Raw genomic sequence first — 22107 nt, forward strand, 5'->3', positions numbered from 1 at the left:
GGAGAGGGTGTGTACGAGGTGAAGTCTAGGAGTAGAGACTCTTCACTCTACTCTGCTTATCAACACCTTGATTTGATCTAGACTTGGGCGCAGGACTCCGGATATTCGGACAGGGAAGAATCCCGCCCAAATACCCTACTCACTGTGATATAGGTGAGGACCCTACCAAGAGATAGTCGAAACCGTAAAATGTTACTCAACGAGGAAATGGCCACCTCTTCCTGATAGCTGTCTGCCACTGCCACTTGGAACCTAGATACGGGGCGATGCAACACCACCCCAATGAGCTAGCTCCCTAGCTCAAATGTGTCTCCCACACCAGCAAACAAAAGAAGCGCATGATGCTATCAATAGTCTATGTGATTGGCCGTTGTTCAACTCTAATGCTACTATTAATACTGGGGTAGTGCACTGCTCTAACTCACCCCACAGTTCCAAGGCACACAAATCACAAAATGCAGATGCTACCAGATACCAAAACCCTACCTTTAATGGGGGCCAGACTTCTGGATCCTACAGGGAAAATACTTTAAGGGATACACAGTTAGGTACTATACAGTAGCATACAGTACAGTGTATTACCTGCAAGTGACCACAACACAAAAGGCCACTCGATTATCATACAGGGGACAAACTGAACGGGCTTGGTCTCACCAAGGGAACTACCCCCTGGCCCATTGCCACTTCAAACCCACAGTACACACTGACTTGCCTGCAGGCCTAATACCTGAACTCTGCCCACAACTTGTCTGGTGCCTAAGGCTGTGGAGCCTGGTACTGATTATGCACCCAGAGGAAAATACTACCTGTCCCTAATAAGATAGGGCCTTGTGTCCACTATTGCCCATGGGCCTAGTGCCCGAATTGTACCACGGGTCTTGTGTCCGACCTATTTAGCAGGAGTTATACTTACCTGCTCTGCGCAGGATACCAGCCTACTTCTGATGCCGCTTCCAGACTGTCCAGCATTATCTGGCAGGGGTGCGTCTAGCCCTCACAAGTGCTCCCTGCCGCCGACGTCTTCTATTCTTGATCTGGCAGCACTTCTCCAGCATGGTCCTCACCTTGCCTCTTGCCAGGCTCTGGACATTCCATGATGTCCTTTTTCCTTCAACACTGCTGGACTCCTGAAAAATGCCGTGTGCGATGGGTTAAATACCAGCAACCACGCACATGCACAGTGCGGTGATGTAGCGAGCCCTGACTGGCTCTCCACACCACCAAAAATATAAATACCCGGAGGTGAGCCTGGATTGGCTCAGCTTCCTGGCTGCTGATTGGTGGACAGTGGCAAGTGAGCCCTGATTGGCTCACTTGCCAACTGTCGTCAGCGCCGGGACCTGCATAGAAGAAATGGAACCTTCCTGCACAGGATCCCAGGATGAGTTAGGCCAGTCTTCACTTCTTTTCACCTTCTGGTTTCTTCTTCTTAGCCCTCTTTACAGGCTTCTCGGCTGGACACCCTCTCACTTTCCTTCACCTTTTTACCTTGTGATCCCCACAACCAACATCTTCCTCTCAACGTCTGCTTACAAGGGTCGCTTACCAGCACATCTAAACAGCATCTGTCGGATCCTCCTCGGTAACGCCATCTCGCGCAGGATCCAAACTATCCTGCCAACTTTCTCACCGAAAGCAGGTACCGACGCGGTCTCTTTCTCGGTGGCCGCTGGAACCTCCCACTCATCTGGTACCTCTTTGGTGACTCTTGGCTCTTATTCAGATGTGAGAACATCCTCCACTCACCACCTGCCCTCTCCAGAGTACCTTCTTCTCCGTTTGGTACCTCTTCAGCAGCTTCCTTTTTCGGTGTACCGATGGCATCCATTTTCTCAGGTACCACCAAGAGGGAAACTTCACATGCCTCCGGATACAGCGTGTCCAAGTGGAGAGTCTTCACGGCTCTACCTTCCTCTTCAGGAATCAACTCCTGCACAGCCATGGATCAGTTGTCCGCTGTATCCAATGTCTCCCATACCACGGCCTCTGCATCCTGCTGTCGAAGATAGTCTTGTTGGGAACCTTCTCCAGATGGGATGATCACCTGCGGTCTAGTATCCAGCAGGCTCTGACGATCCTTTCCTCCAGATTTCGACTTGACTTTACTTCCTCGTCTTCCCACTTGCCGAAGATTTCCTCGTCTTCTGGGAAGTGACATGCCAAGTGTCCTGACCACTCACACTTCTAGTACTGCATTTCTTCTACCTTCGTTTGCTGGGCACATCCTTCCTTCTTCTGTTTCCCTGACTGTTCCAAGGCTTGCATTAGGAACGCTGCCACCTCTCCCTGCGAGACAACACAGCTGGGTCTCTCGTGCTTTGTATTGTTGCCTCAGGCTGTGGAGCTTGATACTAAATATGCACACAGAGGAAAATACTACCTGTTCCCTAATTAGTTAGGGCCTTGTGCCCACTATTGCCCTCAGGTCTAGAGCCCAAATTGCGCCATGGGCCTTGTGCCCGACCTATTTAGCAGGAATTATACTTACCTGCTCCGTGCAGGATACCAGCCTTCTTCCTACGCCACTTCCAGATTCTCCAGTTCTTCATTGCAGGAACACTCCTGGCCCTTATAGAACTCCCTACAGCCTATGTCTTCTGTTCTTGACGCAGCGACATTAAAAGAACAATGCCAGCTATATGGCCACTGGACCCGCAATCAGCACAGGTTTCAATATGTTTTGGGAGGGAGGAAGGGTAGTTGTAAACTTTATTTGTTTTTTTTATAACTGTTTTGTGCCGACTATACCTCCACCGGACCCGCTGGCACTGCTCTTTTAATGTGGGTAGTGTGATTGTTGACATTGTAAATGTCAACAACCACATTGTCCACATTATAAAGCTGTCACCAGAATGGAAGTTTCGGCATTTAGTCTCCGACAGAACAACTGCCGACATTTACATTGTCTGCATGCCCTGGCTCTGAAAATGAACTCCTCAGCTGTCAGTAACAGTCAACAGTTCCTGACCCTAACATTGAGGGGGATAACTAATTGGCAGCTACGGCTTCACAGCAATAGACACCCCCATCAAGATGTGGCCACGCCCCCTGTCCCGCTGCTGGGGATCTGCATGTTGTGAGGTATGGTAAGTGATTCCTGACCCTAACACTGAGCTTCACAGATGTCAGTAACAGTCAGCAGTTCCTGGCTCTAACACTGATCCCACCTGCTGTCAGTGACAATCAGCGTTTCCTGGCACTAGCTCTGAACTCTGCGGCTGACAGTAATAGTGTTGTGTGGCCCCAAACATTGACTGCCCCAGTAGTTACAGATGTCTATACAGACTTGCAAATATTCTTTTATTCAGTGCTTTTTTTGTAAGAGTAAAGGTGACAGAACTCACATCACGTAGTTAATCACTGTACACACACCCACACACGTCAGTTGTGTAACGAAACATAACGGTCAACGCCCGCAGTAAGCTCTCAGTGCACGACCTCACGACCAACTACAAGCTGAGCAGCGCCACAAGCCAAGCAGTGCCATCACAACCAGCGCAGACAGAGTACGCATGCATCGGACTCGACACACAAGCAGCCCACATGCACCTTTTTAATGATTTTGACATTGACCTGCTACGCTCTACAGGCCGATTCAAGTCCACGTGGACCAAACATCCAATGTTCAAAAGTTACTTTTAAAACTTGGAAAATCCATTGAAAAAAGGTGCCGGAACTTATTTGCTGTATTTTGCATCTATTCATGATTTTATGATATAAGGACTATACAGACGTTACATGGTTTATGAAAACTGTTGTTTTCCATCATTTCATCTTGTTTTTACAGCCTTCTCTAGAAATATTCAGTTTTTCTCCAGCTTTTACAAATTCATTCCTGCACAGCTCCATTTACTTCCTGTCTGTGAGCCAGAACCGCTCTCCTCATGGAAATGAATGCTGTCTCTCAAATGTGTTGAAAGGCTTTTTATTGGGCAGTAAATATAGTCATCTCAGCTTTTTTTCTGTCTTGCTGTGCACCCTTTTAGATCGATAATAAATCTAATAGGATTTTACGCCTTTTTAACTTTTTCATCTTGCTTAGTGTGGGGAAATTTACACCTCTCAGTGTCAGAAGCTGTGAGTGACAGGCAGGCTCTGACATTTCACCATGGACCATGTTCTTCTTTGTGGAGTGTGTGAAAACCCAAAGCTCAGCATCTGAAAATGAGCTAGGTGTTCAATTTTTAATCTTAATACAGCGCATAGGAGTTCTACCATCTATAAAAGTGCATAGATATCGATGGTCACTTAGGATCTTTTAACAAGAGTAAGACACAACATATTCCATTTATATATGCACAACTGAAACTTATTTTATGTATCGTACATGTGCTAAATTGCATTACCACCTAAAAAACACTTTTCCTTAGGTGACCCCTTCCAATATTCGGAGCCTCGGGGTTGATCCATACAGTCGTTTTACCCTGGGCTCCTCGGTTTCCCTCACAGCCCCAGTCTGCTTATGTTTGGTCCTCCCGCTCACAGATGGACAGCAAAATTAAGGTTCTGGTTCCCTATTACAGAATCAGCAGAGCCCCAAGATAAACAGCCGTGATGTGTCAGCCCCTGGTTAGTGGAAGGTACCACCTAAGGAAAACTGTTTCCTAGGTGGCAGTGCAGATTTTATGTATATAAAGTGCACTTATGCAGTCTATCTCGCATCTGATGTAGTATGAGTGATCTTATTAAGATCATACTTGCCAACTCTCCCGGAATATCCGGAAGACTCCCAAAATCTGCATCAGTCTCCCGGTCTCCCGGGAGAGAGGGCAATTCCCCCGATTCCTGGGCGGCTGTGGGAAGTAAATGGAGGAGGCGGGGCTTATCAGCATCACGGACGCGTCATTGTGGCCCCATCCCCTAGTTTTATTGAACGAAAAAGGTGGTGACAGCTTTGGGGGCGTGGCTAACGGCGCAATTCTTCGAGCCCCGCCCCCCCACAGGTTTCACTTGTCAAACGTGATCACTAAATACTGCCTACGCTTGCAACAGGCACTCCAAATTTTTAATGTTTATATTTCTTTCATTATACTCTTTGTTTCACCCTCACTTATGTTTCACATATATTTTGACAGTAAGAATGTTTTCTTACTGTCAAAAATTATGTGAAACATAAAGTAGAATGAAAGAAATGTAAGCATTATTAATTTGACTTCCCACTAGCCAGATCCCCTGGGACTGACACATTGTAGCTGTTTTTCTTGGGGCTCTGCTGATTCTGTAATAGAGGACCAGCAACTTGAATGTTAAATATTTTAATTCATTTTCCTGTTAAAAGACAAAACCTTGTGCTTTTCTCCTGCCTTTCAGCATTCCAAACTTGTTCTCAAACATTCCTGCAGTGTATTCTACTATGTAACTAAGTGTTCCCCCCACAGTTCTGTATTATACTGTGCAAACCATTATTGCTTGTGAAGTTGTGAAGTTGAAGTAAAGACATTATTTTTGGACTATCAGCATTAAAGCATGTTTACCAAGACCATGTATTAGACGCCTGATTTTAACACCTTTGTTGTAAGGCCTATATATATATATATATATATATATATATATATATCATCCCTACCCCACCAAGAAATGAATAAGTAGACCTCACACATAACTCCCAACATGTCTGTTCCCGGCAGCGGGACAGGGGGGACGGGGGCATGGCCACGTCACAATGGGATTCAGGCCACACCCCCAGAAGGCTGCGTAGTGCTGTATAGCCTATTGGATACAACACTTTCCCCAACATTCGCAACCGCTGGGACATACAGAAACTGATCACGCTGAAATTGGAACAGTAGGGAGGTATGATCGCATGGCTCCTTCTCTTGGCTATTTCAGTAGCAAGAGAATCACAAAACCTTTAACATTGCACTCAGGGGCGGGCTGGGCCGGGGGGCAGGGGGCCACTCAGAATTACAGTTGCCGCCCCCCAAGGAAGCAATATCGGCCGCGTCATGATGACGCGGCCGCATCCCGTGTCATGTGCAGCGGCCGCCTGTGATGCGTGCGCCCCCCGGGCTGACATCTGCCAGCCCGCGCCTGATTGCACTACATGAAAGAGCTACTATAATTTCTCTTTCACTTTTCTTTTGCATTTTTCAATGCTTGGGAATTAAGACCAAATTTAAATAACAGGGAAACTGCCCACTAAAATCAATTAGCACATAGTTTTGTGGGTCGCCCTAAAAGTATGCAGGTGGAAAGAGTTATTATGAATTGCAACTTTTACATTTTTCTCATAGCATACTGATTGCTTTAACTTCAATCATGAGAGTGATAAATCATTGTGACTATGTTTATTACATGTTTCACTTTTGTGTGTTTGGAAGTTTTTATTACATTGGTCGAAATGCGACTAGAAATAAGCTATCCAGTGAAAAAACTGGAAAGCGCAAAATGCATCCTATTATAAATATATAATAAGACATGATCTACAACACATCCACGGTGTTGGAAATATTAAGTTTACCAGAGAGGAAAATGCATGCCCCCTGCCACAAAGCCTGGAATATCCCCCTAAATGTACCCTCTCCACCCTTTGAAATCATTTATATAACTTAAACCTGAAAAATGAAATCCTATCATTGCATTATTATTATTATTATTCTTTATATGGCGCCACTAATTGTCCGCAGCGCCATACTAAATGCAAAATTACAGTACAGACAGTATAATAGAGTACAACAGTACAGAGTAAAACAAGTATAACCAAGACTTCAATATATCCAAGCAAAGCAAGTACAGTGGTGTAGGAGAAGAAAAAAATCGTATTGAGACAGAAGGGAGGAGGGCCCTGCTCGTAAGAGCTTACACACTAAAGAGCGGGGAAACAGACAGCAGGCACGAGAGGAGTAAGGGAACTGGGATGAAAGGAGAACAAGGAAGGAGAAGGTTATGTGGATGGCTATAGGGGACAGTGGAATGGGAGGGGGCCTTGTGGGTGACAGTGAGGAGTTTAAAGAGGATTCTGTAGGGGAGAGAGAGCCAGTGTAAGGCAAGACAGAGAGGGGAGGCAGAGGAAGATCGGCGTGAAAGAAAGATAAGCATGTAGGTGTAAGAGTAAAAGCACTTGAGCACCAAATCCGTACTCAGCAAGTAACACTTCCTAGCAGCTCAACTCCTCCCATTAGTTGGTGTAGTCTTTTGCACCACCAGCTTGGCCTACAGATCTATGCATTTACCTGTGCATTTATGTAAGAATAGGAATAAGTCATCACAAATAGCATTTCCACTGAGCCTTTGCAAATTTGTAGCTGAGCGTTAGGAGTATATTTACTAAAGTGCGGGTTTAAAAAAGTGTAGATGTTGCCTATAGCAACCAATCAGATTCTAGCTTTTAGTACATTCTTCAAAATGACAGCTTGAATCTGATTGGTTTCTATAGGCAAGATCTACACTTTTTAAAACCCGCAGTTTAGTAAATATACCCTTTAGTGTTTTATCAAAAACGGTGGAGGAACCTTTGCCAAGGTTTTACTTCATTAAAATTCATAATAAACCCCCAATCTGCTAAGAAATCTGCTCATTTAAGGTAGAGTTGTATTTTACTATTAGCCTATTAAAATTAAAACATATATCTAACAAGCTGCTAATATGGTAATATTATAATGTGCAAAGACCAGGGGTACAGGTGAGAGGGTGGAAAACGTAAGGTGATAATAGACACATACAGGTAAATTTATCAAGCTGTGGGTTTGAAAAAGTGGAGATGTTGCCTATAGCAACCAACTAGATTCTAGCTGTCATTTTGTAGAATATACTAAATAAATGATAGCTAGAATCTGATTGGTTGCTATATGCAACATCTCCAAACCCGCAGTTTTATGAATTTACCCCTTAGGGTCTGATGCATACTTAGATGCAATTTACACTTAAATTGCAAGTGTAATTTACATAGTGTTCCGAGTTGCATAGTAGTAGCAAAATCGGGGGGAAACAATGGGATCCCCAGAATTTTACTATTGCCAGCCCTAGGCTTTGCCATCCGGGGCTGGTGGCACTGTGGGGTGCAGCGTGGGGTCCCCCTTCCATAATGCCAAACCAGCCTCAGGTTGGTCAGCACGGGGATGGATTCCCTACGGATATCGGGCCCACAAAAAAAATGCAGCCTCTTCCCCTCTTAGGTTTACCAGCCTCGTGCTGATAGCACTAGTGCTCTTCCCCACCCCTGGGCGGTGGGTGTGGGGTAATTATAATTTTTTCATTGTAAATTGCATTTTAATTGTTAATTGCATTTTGTCCTTGGTGCACTATAGGTCCCAGCATGCCAAGACTTCCATTAATTGTTCGGGCATGCTGGCACTTGTAGTACTAAAAGTGCCAGCATACCTTTGGCTGCCAGGGTACACTGGCACTTGGAGAACCACAAGTGCCAGCATGCCCTGGTACCCAGGGCTCTGATGGGGCCTGTAGTGCACAAAGGAAAAATGTAAATCAATCACACACACCACTGTAAAAATGTGCCATCTTTATTGCTCACCTACATCCTGGGTCTTTATCTGTAATATGTCCATGGATCCTCTGCGTATTTTTTTTTTGCAGGCCTCATCTCCCTAGGGATTCCAGCCCCATGCTGACCAGGTGCTGGTTTGGCATTATGGTAGGAGGCCCCACGCTGCAGGTTCCCCTACTATAGTGCCACCAGCCCCAGCTGGCAAAGCCTAGTGTTGATAATAGTAAAATCAGGGGGATGCCACGTTTTTTGTCCCCCTGATTTTGCTACTACCAGCCTAGGCTGACAGCACTATGGTTGGTTAAACTGATGGGAGTGGGGCATGCCGTTTTTTTAAAAAAAATATAATTGTTTATTTTCATCTTTTTTAATACAGCAATCTCCGTGCTGCTGGTTAACATCATCAGCAGGGCTGCCAAGAGGAATTCAGGGCCCGGGTACAACAAATTCATGGGGCCCCCCCTCATAGTCGAGTAAGCCCCCAAAAAAAAACGGTGGCGCATAAAATTGGTGGTATTTAGTCATACATTCACGGGCGTGGCAATGCGCCGTTGGGGCGTGGCTAGCCTAACGGCGGTGCAAAATTTTTCTAAGGTGTGGTCATGCATTTGGGGTCGTGGCAAATGCGGCATTGGGGCGTGGCTAGCATCAAAATCACTAGACTCTCAATTCGCCGGAGCATCACATATGTTCAAGCACTCCTGACTTTCAGGACATCTACCACCACAGTGTAGTATACAAAGAATGCAGTGTGTACACAAACAGTTCAGTCTTGGCCTACACCTTACATTGGGCACAACATTCACCAAAAATTGCCATTGTCCCTACTAGAATCACAACATTTCACACACTGTGCTACTCTCTCCTACTTGTTCTTCTCACTTTCTCCACCTGTGGCTGCTGGTTTCTTTAGTTGTGGCTTGTCCGGATCCAGGAATGTTGAAGGACCTATTTTGAAAAAAAAATGGCTACATTTAGAAAATTACAGCCAGCCCCGACGTTAAATCAATAGCACTCACGATTAATAATTAGACCTTCCTCCAGCCCCAACATTAAAATAATACTATTCACATTTAATAAATAAACCTATTTCCCTTCCTACAAACAGCCCCAGCAGTACCTATTTCTTGCAACCATCACTGCCATTAAATAATTCATAGTCACATTTAATAAATAGACCTCATTCTCCCTAAACTCATCCCAACATTCAATAGCCCCAAACCTTTTTTTCTCCTCTGTTCCTCTCTCCTTTTTTTCCTCCACTGTTCCTCTTTCCCACTTTTTTTCCTCCTCTGTTCCTCTTTCCCACTTTTTTTTCTCCTCTGTTCCTCTCTTCCACTTTTTATTCCTCCTCAGTTCCTCTTTCCCACTTTTTTTCCTCCTCTGTTCCTCTTTCCCACTTTTTTTTCTCCTCTGTTCCTCTCTCCCACTTTTTTTTCCTCCTCTGTTCCTCTTTCCCACTTTTTTTCCTCCTCTGTTCCTCTTTCCCACTTTTTTTTCTCCTCTGTTCCTCTCTCCTACTTTTTTTTCCTCCTCTGCTCCTCTTTCCCACTTTTTTTCCTCCTCTGTTCCTCTTTCCCACTTTTTTTTTCTCCTCTGTTCCTCTCTCTCACTTTTTTTTCCTCCTCTGTTCCTCTTTCCCACTTTTTTTCTCCTCTGTTCCTCTTTCCCACTTTTTTTTCCTCCTCTGTTCCTCTTTCCCACTTTTTTTCCTCCTCTGTTCCTCTTTCCCACTTTTTTTTCTCCTCTGTTCCTCTTTCCCACTATTTTTTCCTCCACTGTTCCTCTTTCCCACTTTTTTTTCTCCTCTGTTCCTCTCTCCCACTTTTTTTCCTCCTCTGTTCCTCTTTCCCACTTTTTTTTTCTCCACTGTTCCTCTTTCCCACTTTTTTTTCTCATCTGTTCCTCTCTCCCACTTTTTTTCCTCCTCTGTTCCTCTCTCCCACTTTTTTTTCCTCCTCTGTTCCTCTTTCCCACTTTTTTTTCTCCTCTGTTCCTCTTTCCCACTTTTTTTTTTATTCCTCTGTGGCTCTCTGCTTTTTTTCCTCCTCTGTTTCTCTCTCCCCTTTTTTTATAGTACTGTCCCTCTCTGTTTTCCTCCCCTAGCCTCTCCGTTTCTTTACTTACCTTTTGTCAACTTCTTTCCTTTATTTTCTTCTCTTCTGTCTCCTCTTCTGTCTTCCTTCTTCATGATGGCTGCGGCGCTCCTCACTGACTGATGGGCGTGACTTGATGATGTCACGCCCGGCAGTCAGTGTGAATGGAGAAGAGGAGAGGAGGGACACGGCGCCGCGCGATCACATGAGTATTGGGTTTTTTGTTGTTTTTTTTTTCTTCCAACTCCCCCCACCAACGAAAAAAAAAAAATCGCAAAAAAGAAAATTAAAAAAAATAAAGAAAAAAAAATTAAATTAGCGGAGAGGGCCCGGCCCGGGCCCCCTGGCATGGCCGGGCCCAGGTAAAATGTACCCGCTCCCCCCCCTCTCGGCGGCCCTGATCATCAGCACAGATCTAACACCAGGAAAAAGCACCCGCAACAGATGCGTCTCCTAGAGACCTTATCTGCGGCTGCATCCAACTAATGTAAAGAGTGTGAACACAGCCTTTACTTGCTAGCCCCACCCAATAACTCTCCCGTTCTGCCTCTCTAACCATAGAGAGGTGCAAGGGGGAGATAGGTCTCAGTGCAAAGTGAGCAGGATCCTTGGCTACTGCACATGCCCAGTATGCGCTGTAACCAAGGATGTGGAGTTCCACTTGCATCTAATGAGGCCTATATTTGTTATGTGGGAGAGCTGAACGTGACAGTGCTACTCATTAACTCATTATATGCAACAGTTCACAACTCTTTCATGATATGATAGAAAAGTTAGCTGTCAATAGGATTTGTAGTCTATACAGTTGTCCCCAAAATATTGGCATCCTTCCACTTTTTCAAACAGCTTTCAATTTCCTCCAAACATAAGGTGAAATTAACATTAGTATTTGGTTTACACAATTCTTTCTCTATTAATAATTTTTATGAATTTAATACTGTATATCCTTTTAAATAAGAAAATAAAAAGAAATGGCATTGACAAAACTATTGCCACACTAGACTTAATATTTGGTAGTACAGTCTCTGATCAAAATAATGAAGCTATGAATAGCTTCCTATAGCCATAGATGACTTCCTGCACCTCTCCACTGGCAGTGTAGTCTACCCTTATTGTAAAAACTTCACCAGTTCTCCAAGATTTGAAGGACGCATTCTCCCAACTTCTGTTTTCAGATTTCTCCGCAGGTGTTCTATGGGATTTAGACCTGGACTAATCGCTTGCCACTTCAGAACAGTCCAGCGTTTTGTGTCAACCCATTCCTGGGTGCTTTTTCAAGTGTGTTTGTGGTCATTGTCCTACTGGAAGACTCATGACCTTCAACAGAAAACCAGCTTTCTGACACTTGGTTCAACACTATTCTCCAAAATGGCCTGTTAAACTCCAGATTTCATGATCCCATGCACAGGTTCATGACACCCAGTGCCATATGCAGCACAGCAGCCCCAAAATATATCTATATGGTATCAGTGTCCTCATCTAGGGGGTTCCAGCACTTGCTGGAGATGCAATGAGGCTGTGGGGACTATTATTCACATTTGATGTCCCAAAATTTGTCAATTCTGTGAGGGGGTGATCACCCCAAAAATTTGGGGAGGTGAAATTACAGGCAGACCCTGCTTTTGGCTCATTAACCTGATGAACACACCAATAGCTCAGTTTAAAAAATCTTTATTAAACACAAACTGTGCTTCAAAAGCAGCAATATCTGAGAGCTGGAGATCCAGATTTACTCCAACATTAAAAGAAAAGTGGGTTAGGTTGGAATTTTATATGAACGTTCTAATTTTATCAACTGCTGCTAAATTTGTAGATTTCTGTGCAATCTGGGTCAGATGATTGTAAATTAAAGACACAGTGAAATATACCTCAATTTGTCCTTAATTGTTCTAAGGTTTATACTACACTCTTTGTCCTATTTTACTGTAGATTTTTGTCATTTTTTTGGTCGTTTAACCAGAGATTGGACCATCTGTTACCAAAAACCTCTATTTTCCCTCCCGTTACTTCCTTTAACGTCCTACTTTCCCATTTTCTTATTGTTGTTTTGTTTTAATGGCTTTCTGGAATTATTTTTAATTTCTCCACAGTTGAGAAGAAGGATTTAATAATGTTATTTAATGTGTTTGTTTTATGACTTCAAATTCAGCACATATTTTTAGATGTTTGACGATTTTATGCAGCAACATTTTTTCTTAATTCAATAAAGAAATAATATATAGGGAAGGTGTTATTTTTATTTTGCTTTCTGTAAACATAGGGATGATGTCCTTTACCAAAAAGCTCTAATTTAATTTCATCTGTCCACAGGACATTCTCACAGATGAAATTTGGCTTGTTCAGGTATGTTTTGGCAAACTCCAGTCTGGCTTTCTTAAGTCTCTTTTTTCAGCAGTGGGGCCCTCCTGGGTCTCCTACCATTTAACGCACTTTCATAGAATTGACGACGAATGGTGTCTGTCGCACCCTGTGTCTGAAGGTCAGCTTGAATTTGTTTGTCAGTTGGTCAAGGTGCTTTCTCCACCATTCGAACAATCTGCAATCAAGTTTTCTCTTTCCAGGGAGGTTGACTAAAGAGCCATTGGCCTTAAACTTCCTAATAACAGTACATACAGTGTAGACGAGGATATCCAGGTCTCTGGAGATTTGTAGCCTTGAGAATGTCCATGCTTGGCTACAATCTTCTATTTGACCTACTCAGACTTTTTTTTATTTCTCCGATCTCTTTACCAGAGCCGTAAGTAGGGCAGTGCAACAGAAACAACCGCACAGGGCGCAACGCTGAAGGGGGGTGCAGTTTGTGAATAATTTCAATTAATTGGGCTAAAATTGAGGGACGGGGGTGGCAATTTTCCTTCCCGCCCCAGCCGCTAAACGTTTAAGTTACGGCTCTGCTCTTAGCAGCACAAAAAGTGATACAAAGCAGTAAACTGAGTAAATTTCTCTATTCAAACTTGTTTAATGAGTTATTTTTATATTGGAGGCAAGTGCTACTCACCAGAGGTGAGTTCAGTTCCAAAAAAAGCGATTAGCATGCTATTTGATACAGTCCCACAGCAATGCCTGTCAGAGGGTTGTTGTCTTGTGTGGATTGTGTAATGGGTGGTAATAGGGTAATCTAGTGAGGTTAAGAAGGTGGTTAAGGAATATTATAAGCTTGACTGAAGAGGTGGGTTTTCAGAGAACGCTTGAAAGTTTGTAGACCAGAGGAAAGTCTTATTGTGCGAGTGAGGGAATTCCATAGAGTGGGTGCAGCCCACAAAAAAGTCCTGTAACCGGGAATGGGAGGATGTAATGAGAGTGGATGAGAGACGCAGAATTTGTGCAGAATGGAGTTGTCGAGTTAGGAGATATTTTGAGACAAGAGAGGAGATGTATGTTGATGCAGCTTTGTTGATAGCCTTGCAGATTAGTAAAAGTATTTTGTATTGGATTCGGTAAAAAACAGGCAACCAGTGTAGAGACAGACAGAGTGGCTCAGCAGAGGAATAACGATTTGCAAGGAACATCAATTTAGCCGCTGCGTGCAAAATAGATTGTAGGGGTTTAAGTCTGTTTTGGGGAAGACCAGTAAGAAGGGAATTGCAATAGACAATGCGGGAGATGATAAGTGCATGAATTAAGGTTTTTGCAGTGTCTTGTATAAGAAATGTGCGTATTCTGGAAATGTATTTTAGATGTATGTAACATGATTTAGATATAGAGTCAAAGTGGGAAACAAAGCATACTTCTCAGTCAAGGATCACACCTGGGTAACGAGATTGAGGTGTGGGGTTTAAGGTCATATTGTCAACAGAAATAAAAATGTCAGGTAGGTAACTTTTGTTGGTGGGTGGGAATATTATTAAGTCTGTTTTAGAAAGATTGAGTTTGTGTTAGCGGGAGGACATCAAAGATAAAATGGCAGAAAGACAGTCAGTAGCACAGGTAAAAACACAGATGTCGAGAGATCAGGAGGGGATAGATACATTTGGGTATCATCTGCAAAGAGATAATACTGAAATCCAAAGGAGCTTATTCGTTTTCCAATAGAAGTGGTATAGATAGAGAACAGCAGAGGACCTAGGACTGAGCCTTGTGGTACTCCAACTGATAAAGGAAGCGGTGCAGTGGTAGATCCAGAGAAATTAACACTGAAAGAGCGATTAGAACGGTAGGATGAGAACCAGGATAGAACAGTGTCTTGAAGACCTAGGGATTGTAGTGTTTGTATGAGAAGAGAGTGGTCAACGGTGTCAAATGCAGCAGGGAGATCCAGGAGAATTAGAAGAGAGTAATGGCTTTTAGTTTTAGCAGTGGTCAAGTCATTGAGAACCTTTGTTAATGCAGTCTCAGTGGAGTGTTGAGAATGAAAGCCAAACTGAAGAGGATTCAATAGGTTGTTTGCGGAAAGGTAGCGTGTGAGGCAAGTGTAGGCAAGTCTCTCTAGAAGCTTTGAGGGGCATGGGAGCTGAGAGGTGGAACAGTAATTTGGGAGAGAGTTTGGGTCAGAATTTGTTTTTTCAGAATAGGAGTAATCACTCCGTGCTCGTACAGTGATGGAAAGATGCCAGTAGAGCGTGAGAGATTACAGATTTTAGTTAGAGGTGGAATGACCACAGGAAACAGGGATCTACCAATTTGTGAGGGAATAGGATCAAGAGGACAGGAAGTAAAGTAGGAAGATAAAAAGAGAGTAGATACTTTATCTTCATTTGTGGAGTCAAATGAAGAGAAACCGTCAGAGGGTGATGGGAAGGAATTGAGCAGATTACTTGTCGAGGAAAAGGATACCATTTCTAGTCTGAATTTATCAATCTTGTCCTTGATCTAGGAAGCAAGAACCTGGGTACTGATATTAAACGGACGGTTTGGGGTGGGAGAATTGAAGAGATTTAAACATGTTAAAAAGGTGTTTGGGGTTAGAAGCCTGAGCATAGATGAGAGATTGGAAGTATGTTTGTTTTGCAGTGTCCAAGGCATTTTGATAGGTGTGCTAGATGAGTGACTTTAGATTTCAGAGCGGTCCAGTAGAAATTTGTTCCAAAAGGTTTATGGGAAGAAATGGATATTAATGTTATTGAAATAAAATGAATGTATTAACAAATAATATGGTGATACTATGCTGGTATACACCAAAAGGTATTTAAGAGTGGTTGTGAATACCTATAGGTCATAGAAAAATTAAATTAGTTAATTATAATGAGATTATATTCAAGAATATATAATAATAATAATAAAAATAATGGGAAGTTAATGATTGAAAAAATTATGACCATGAGTCAAAATGAATTTGCATTTGATAAACTATAATGTGATAAGCTGTAAATGTAATACTAATTAGCCCCAAATGGTATTTTAGTAGCCTGTAGTGAATTCATAAAATAATATAATAATGAAAAATTAATGAATTGTAAATATTGAAATACAATGATGTATAACATTTAATAGAAATGGAGTAGGTAAACTGTTGGCAGTAATAACAAGCAGTAATTATTTTCCCAAATGACATTGTATACAAGAATTTAGAATAAAAATGAAATGTAATAAAATGTAATGAAATGTAATAAAAAAAATATAATAAAAAAGACCATGAAATATAACAAAGTTATATTAGATAAACTAATAGGTGATACCAGATTGTCTAAAACACGTAAGGGGAGCAAGCAACAAATTATTAGACCTGTCCGAAAGTAAATAAGGCCCAGCAACAAGAGACTTTGCTGCTCAGTATAATTGTCAGTAACATTAAAGATCAGGGAAAACAACTTCTGCAATTGTCATTTGTAATGTTTCCAGACTATGAGCAGTATGTCTTATTTGGACTATTAAATAAAGTAAACTCTTAATTGGATAGGAAAGTTAGCAATATTTTTATGTAATTTCCTCATATGTAAGCATACTTGCCAACTCTCCCGGAATGTCTGGGAGACTCCTGCATTTTGCGAGAGTCTCCCGGACTCCCGGGCGAGTGTGGCAATCTCCCGGATCTGCCCACTTCACTAGGAAGTGCCCACTTCCTAGTGAAGTGGGCAGAATTAGCTCCCAAACGCCGCGATTCCCGGTGAATCACGGCGTTTAGCGCCGCCCCTCGCTGTCAAATGACGCGTTTCCGTCATTACGTCATGAGAGCGGGTCCAAAATGATGAGCATTTTGGAGTCCCGCCACGCCCACCTCCTCCGCAGCCTCCCGGAAAAGAAGAATATAAAGTTGGTAAGTATGTATTTAAGAAGAGGATAAACCACAAATAATAATATAGTAATACAAATTGGATGAAGACCTTTGCAGAAAGTTTGCTCACAGCAATATTTACTTTAATAACCCAATAAGTATCTCACTAAGGGCTGTAATAACTGTACCTTGCAGCTGCATATAAACAGTTCTATCAAAAAGACTCATTGAGATAATTATTTAATTTAAACAGTTACCACTCTTCAGCTCTTGCCGGTTTATTAGGATTGGATTTGCATAATAACAATAATGTAAAAATGGTGACAGAGTTTCACTGCAAAGTATTATATGTATACTGTATATAATGCAATTAAATAGTCCTCGCGCATTATGTTAAGCTTAAGTTTGACAGTTAACACACTGTATCAGCAATTTGACAGTGTGATCGAACACTTAAATCATTGTGTGAAGCAAGTGCGTCTACATTTCTGGATCAAATGGTGGCCAACCATTCAACTTTTTTCCTGTTAGCCCAATGATTAGTCAATATGATATAAAAAAATAACCAAATTCAGCAAACAAATGGCTTTAAATGGTAACTTCTTAATTTGTTTGGCCTATCTTCCTTTTGCTTCCAAATTTTCGGTTCTTCTCAGTAATCAGTCACTACTGGTTCAGGAGTCTTCAGATAATACAAAATATCAAAGTTTAATATGTATGCGTGTAGGTAAAATATACTGCTTAATATTACTCCAACATTCCCATACCTACCAACATTGAGACATGCAGAATCATAACAAAAAAAGCCCCACACACGATCCACTCAAACTCAAACTCTGCCCTTTCAAGGTCCATGATTTAGGACTGTAGTACCAAAATCAGGACAGTTGGGAGATGTGCATTCCACTGTAACTCTGTGAAAGAGAAAGAGAATTGAAAAAGAGAACAGAAGATGAAGCCACTCTGAGGACTAAGCCAAGTCCTATACCACTTTATAAAAAACCTCTACCTTACGGGTATTGATTTTACAGTCCTTTAATCATGCCACTGGTTCTTAGTGAATCATCATCATCTATTTATTTATTGCCACGAATTCCGCAGCACTGTACAAAGAACTCACTCACATCAGTCCCTGCCCCATTGGAGCTTACAGTCTAAATTTCCTAACACACAGACACACACACCAAGAGAGACTAAGGGCAATTTAATAGAAGCCAATTAACCTACTAGTATGTTTTTGGAGTTTGGGAAGAAACCGGAGCACCCAAAGGAAACCCACACAAACACAGGGAGAACATACAAACTCCTCACAGATAAGGTCATGGTCAGGAATCGAACTCATGACCCCAGTGCTGTGAGGCAGAAATGCTAACCATTAAGCCACCAAAATAAATTGATATGCTGCATGTTTATGAATATTGGTTCAAAATAGCTGCCTCCACTGCACTGAAAAAAGTGGGACTGAGCGACTCCTACCCCTCCACTATGATATACTGTAGCCAAAACCCACACCTATAGTACACTGTCTTGAGTTGATTTGGTACAGAACAAAAAGCTCAAGCTGCAAATCAGAGCTTATCAGTTAGTTTCCTGTGACATCACCGGCCGTGCCCCTGCATATAAATTCCATCCACTATTCTACACAAAGCAGTTTTGCAACTCAAAGCAGCAAACTTCTTACACTATATGATGCTTTAGGTTGATGGAAGATAACGAAGAATCTCCTTTTTAATATGACAAACTGCTACAAAGGTTTATGAGATAGAGCACATTATAATTTTTATTTAAGTATAAGCAATTCAGATAATTCAGTTATATTATTCAGTTCTTTGAGTAAATAAGCCTATACACCAAATAGCTTGAATAATGACTATGTATTCTTTTTGTGTATTTGAATATCAATTCATGATGACACTTCAATTACTCAAGCACAAAGCAGATCCCCAGTGAAAGCACTTCACAATTTGTACCCATTAAATAAGTCATCTGCACTAAAATTACTAGTAATTAATTGTAAAAGATAAAAGGAATTAAAATACTAATGCCAGACATAAACCGCTTATGGTGGACAACCTTCTATACCATCTTTAACCTTTACCAGAGTTAACTTAACAACTAAAATAACGACACAGAGACTTGAATTGGCGTTTGAAAGGTCAGGAATTTATTATAGGCGAAACCTGCTGGGGAAAAATTGGTGGGCAACATAAACAGACCAATCAGCATCCAGGCCACACCTACTAGTTGTAAATTCCGTCCAAACTAATTTGGACTCGACTAGGCGTAAAATACCAAACTCCCCCATTTGGCATATTAGCTGAGGCCCGCCCGCCTAAGCGGAGCCCCTTAACCCCGAAGGGCTATTCTGCTAATTGCCCACTCCCTTTGAGAGGAGAGTGCCTACTACGCCTTCAATGTAACAAAATGGCCGCTGATTGGGCTGCTTACCGCCACAGCTGAGGTTTCCCACCAGGAACCGCAGCCCACCACCAACCGACCTCTCATAGCCAAACAAGAAAACCAAATATCTGCTCTATAAAGTATGCCATACCCAAATCAGACAAATGTACACCATCGGGCCTATAGTGCTGCGTCAACACAGCCCTTATGGACGGATAACTAATGCAGCCACCACCTACTTCCTGAAAGATCTTCCGAACCGCCCTATTTACCTTCCCACGAGCTTTCTCAATCCGTGCAGGTTTATCCGCCCCTCTCCAATTGCGCCTAGGGATAATATCGGACCATGTAAGGTGACCTGTTGGCCAATGTAACTTAATGGCCCCGACATCAGATCTTATATGTTCAATGAGCTCTAAACTGGACCACTTACCTAGGTCATTCCCCCCAAGGTGAATTACAAGTTCTAAAGGGCGCCCAAACCTACTCTCGGTGTCTTTTAGTATCTTCAACTGAGATGCCCAACGCATACCCCTAACACCTATCCATCTTATTGACTACGCCCTGGAAAATTTGCTCACATCATGAGCAGGGCCGCTCTTACTGGCCCAAAAAACAAATGAATGGCCTACCAGCCAAATACTCCTCCCATCCTGACGTACACCTGCAACATGGAGTAATAATGCATGTAAATTAAATGGCAAAACATAAAACATAATTAATACTGAAAACAAAAAACTGCCACATTCGCGCATAACGCAGGGTGACCCATGCGGAGGTAAAACCGGAAACCCCGGGGTGCCACCGCCAATCAGGCCCCCGGAGAAAAGAAATGGCAAAACCCTCCGCGCTCCCTTTCAACAAGGTAAGCAACGCAACGTCATAGGTCAGCCTTATTACATCGCCCTGTCTAAGGCTAGAGCGCCACAGCTGGCCTGACATACCGCTTAAAACACTTAGACTTCCATCTACCCAAAGCCATAATGCTCTGCTCAGACACACCTTCTTCTGCCGCTACCGTAGCTGCCCCTATCCTAAAGGAATGCGTCCCATAGTCCGCTGCACTCAAACCAAGCTTAACCACGCAATTTTTGAATACCGCTGAAAATTGAAACTGTAAGGGGAAAACCATTACTATGTTAAGCCAATTACCACCGGGAGCAGGAGACATATCCCTATACAACCTTGTCAATTCTACTGGGCAAACTGCTATATCCTGGTTCTGCTGCAAAGTGATCCTTTTATCTCTACCTAAACGAATAAGTCTTTGATCTATGAATTTTACAAGCAATACTCTCATCCTGCACAACAATCCTGTAAAGCAAGCCTGAATCAACAGCCGTCCTAGACGAGGCTACCAACTCACCTATTCGAAAATCCCCGAAAAAGGCCATAACAAACGCCAGCCGAAACAAAGCTGCCTCAAACTCATCTGTCGCCACGACCGTGATAATATTCACAAGGTTCCCTAACATTCTCTTGTCAATAGGCCTACGTTTATCTACTAACGGAGGGGAAATTTTAGCCCAACCTTTTAAAACCTTACGCACCAATGCCTGTTTGGTAACATCCCGACTACCTGTAATCTGCAGAAAAAACGAAATACCAGCCAAAGCTGACACCATATATGTTTTAGATCTACCTGCCAGAAAACAATGCCACACAAACGCAAGCATGCGCTGCCTCCCCGTCTTACCTCGAGCCTCATCAGATCCACAAAAACCCTCCCGGGACGACCAAGCTTCCCGATATTTCTTCAACGTCCCAGGTGCCACCGAACGCCTAGCCAGATCCTCTATGCCGGCCTTATAATCTGCCAGACGAAATCGGGGCATGAAACACCAGACACCTCAGCATGCGGAGCTAACAAACAAAATTTATTCCAATAAAACCTAGACAAAGCATCTGCAATCCCATTATCTACCCCAGGTACATGCCTTGCCCTAAAAGTGATGTTGAGAGTCAGACACCTATAAACCAAATGTCTCAATAGCCTCAGAGCTGGCAGGGAGGTGGCCCTCTGATTATTAATAGCATGGACTACCCCCAGATTGTCACATCAGAAAGATATACTCCTATTATGCAAACAAACCCCCACAACTCAATAGCCACAATGATGGGGAACAACTCCAACAGCAAGAGATTCCTCGTGAGGCCCTCCTGACGCCAAGTGCCTGGCCAAGCTGCTGCACACCACTTCCCATCCAGGAAAGCCCCAAACCCGGAAGACCCAGCAGCGTCTGTAAACAATTGCAGCTCCACGTTATTGGCGCCAGGCAGGGGCCACAAGCAAACTCCATTAAAACTCTCTAAAAACAAACTCCACATAGCTAAATCATCCCTAATCTCTTTGGACATTCTCACAAAATGCTTTGCCTTTGTAATGCCAACCATAGCCCTCTCCAGCTTCCGGCAAAATACCCTCCCCATGGGAATAACTCTAAAGGCGAAATTAAAAAGACCAAGCAGTGACTGCACCTGTCTCAACTGCACCTTGCGTTCACCCTGAACTGTATCAATCACTCCCCTCAACTTAGCCACCTTCTCTGCTGAAAGGCTACAACAACCCGTAACCGTGTCAATCTCAATACCTAGGTATGACAACCTAACAGTCGGGCCTTCTGACTTGTCCGCTGCCACCGGAACTCCCATTACCCTAAACAAAGCCTGAGCAGAAAACAACAAGTCCAGACACACAGCTGTACCCGCTGGACCAATGAACAGAAAATCATCAAGGTAGTGGGCCACACTCTGATGCCCCGACCCAGTCACCACACACCAGTGGAGAAAAGTGCTAAAACATTCAAAAAACATACAGGACACCAAACATCCCATTGGTAGGCATTTATCAACGTAGTACCCATCTGACAACCGAAAGCCCACGTACCGAAATGAAGAAGGATGCAGGGGCAACAACCTAAAAGCAGACTCAATGTCCAATTTTGCTAACAGCGCACCCGTGCCACATCCCTGAACCAATAACAATGCGTCCTCAAAAGACTGGTAACCCACCGAAC

General features: G+C 43.0%; 1 protein-coding gene across 2 annotated transcripts in view; it reads left to right on the forward strand.

Moving 5' to 3' along the window:
• Positions 1-22107, forward strand: part of LOC142160304 (urotensin-2 receptor-like) — a 63568-nt gene that overhangs the window by 24085 nt on the left and 17376 nt on the right. The window contains exon 2 of one of the 2 annotated variants that reach the window (XM_075215226.1): positions 12850-12882. The exons of the other annotated variant lie outside the window; for it this stretch is intronic. The gene's annotated coding sequence lies outside the window, so the exon portion shown is untranslated. The remainder of the gene's footprint in view (positions 1-12849; positions 12883-22107) is intronic. 2 annotated transcript variants of the gene reach the window in all.

The sequence above is a fragment of the Mixophyes fleayi genome, chromosome 6 (assembly GCF_038048845.1).
Source record: "Mixophyes fleayi isolate aMixFle1 chromosome 6, aMixFle1.hap1, whole genome shotgun sequence".
Classification (NCBI taxonomy): domain Eukaryota; kingdom Metazoa; phylum Chordata; class Amphibia; order Anura; family Limnodynastidae; genus Mixophyes; species Mixophyes fleayi.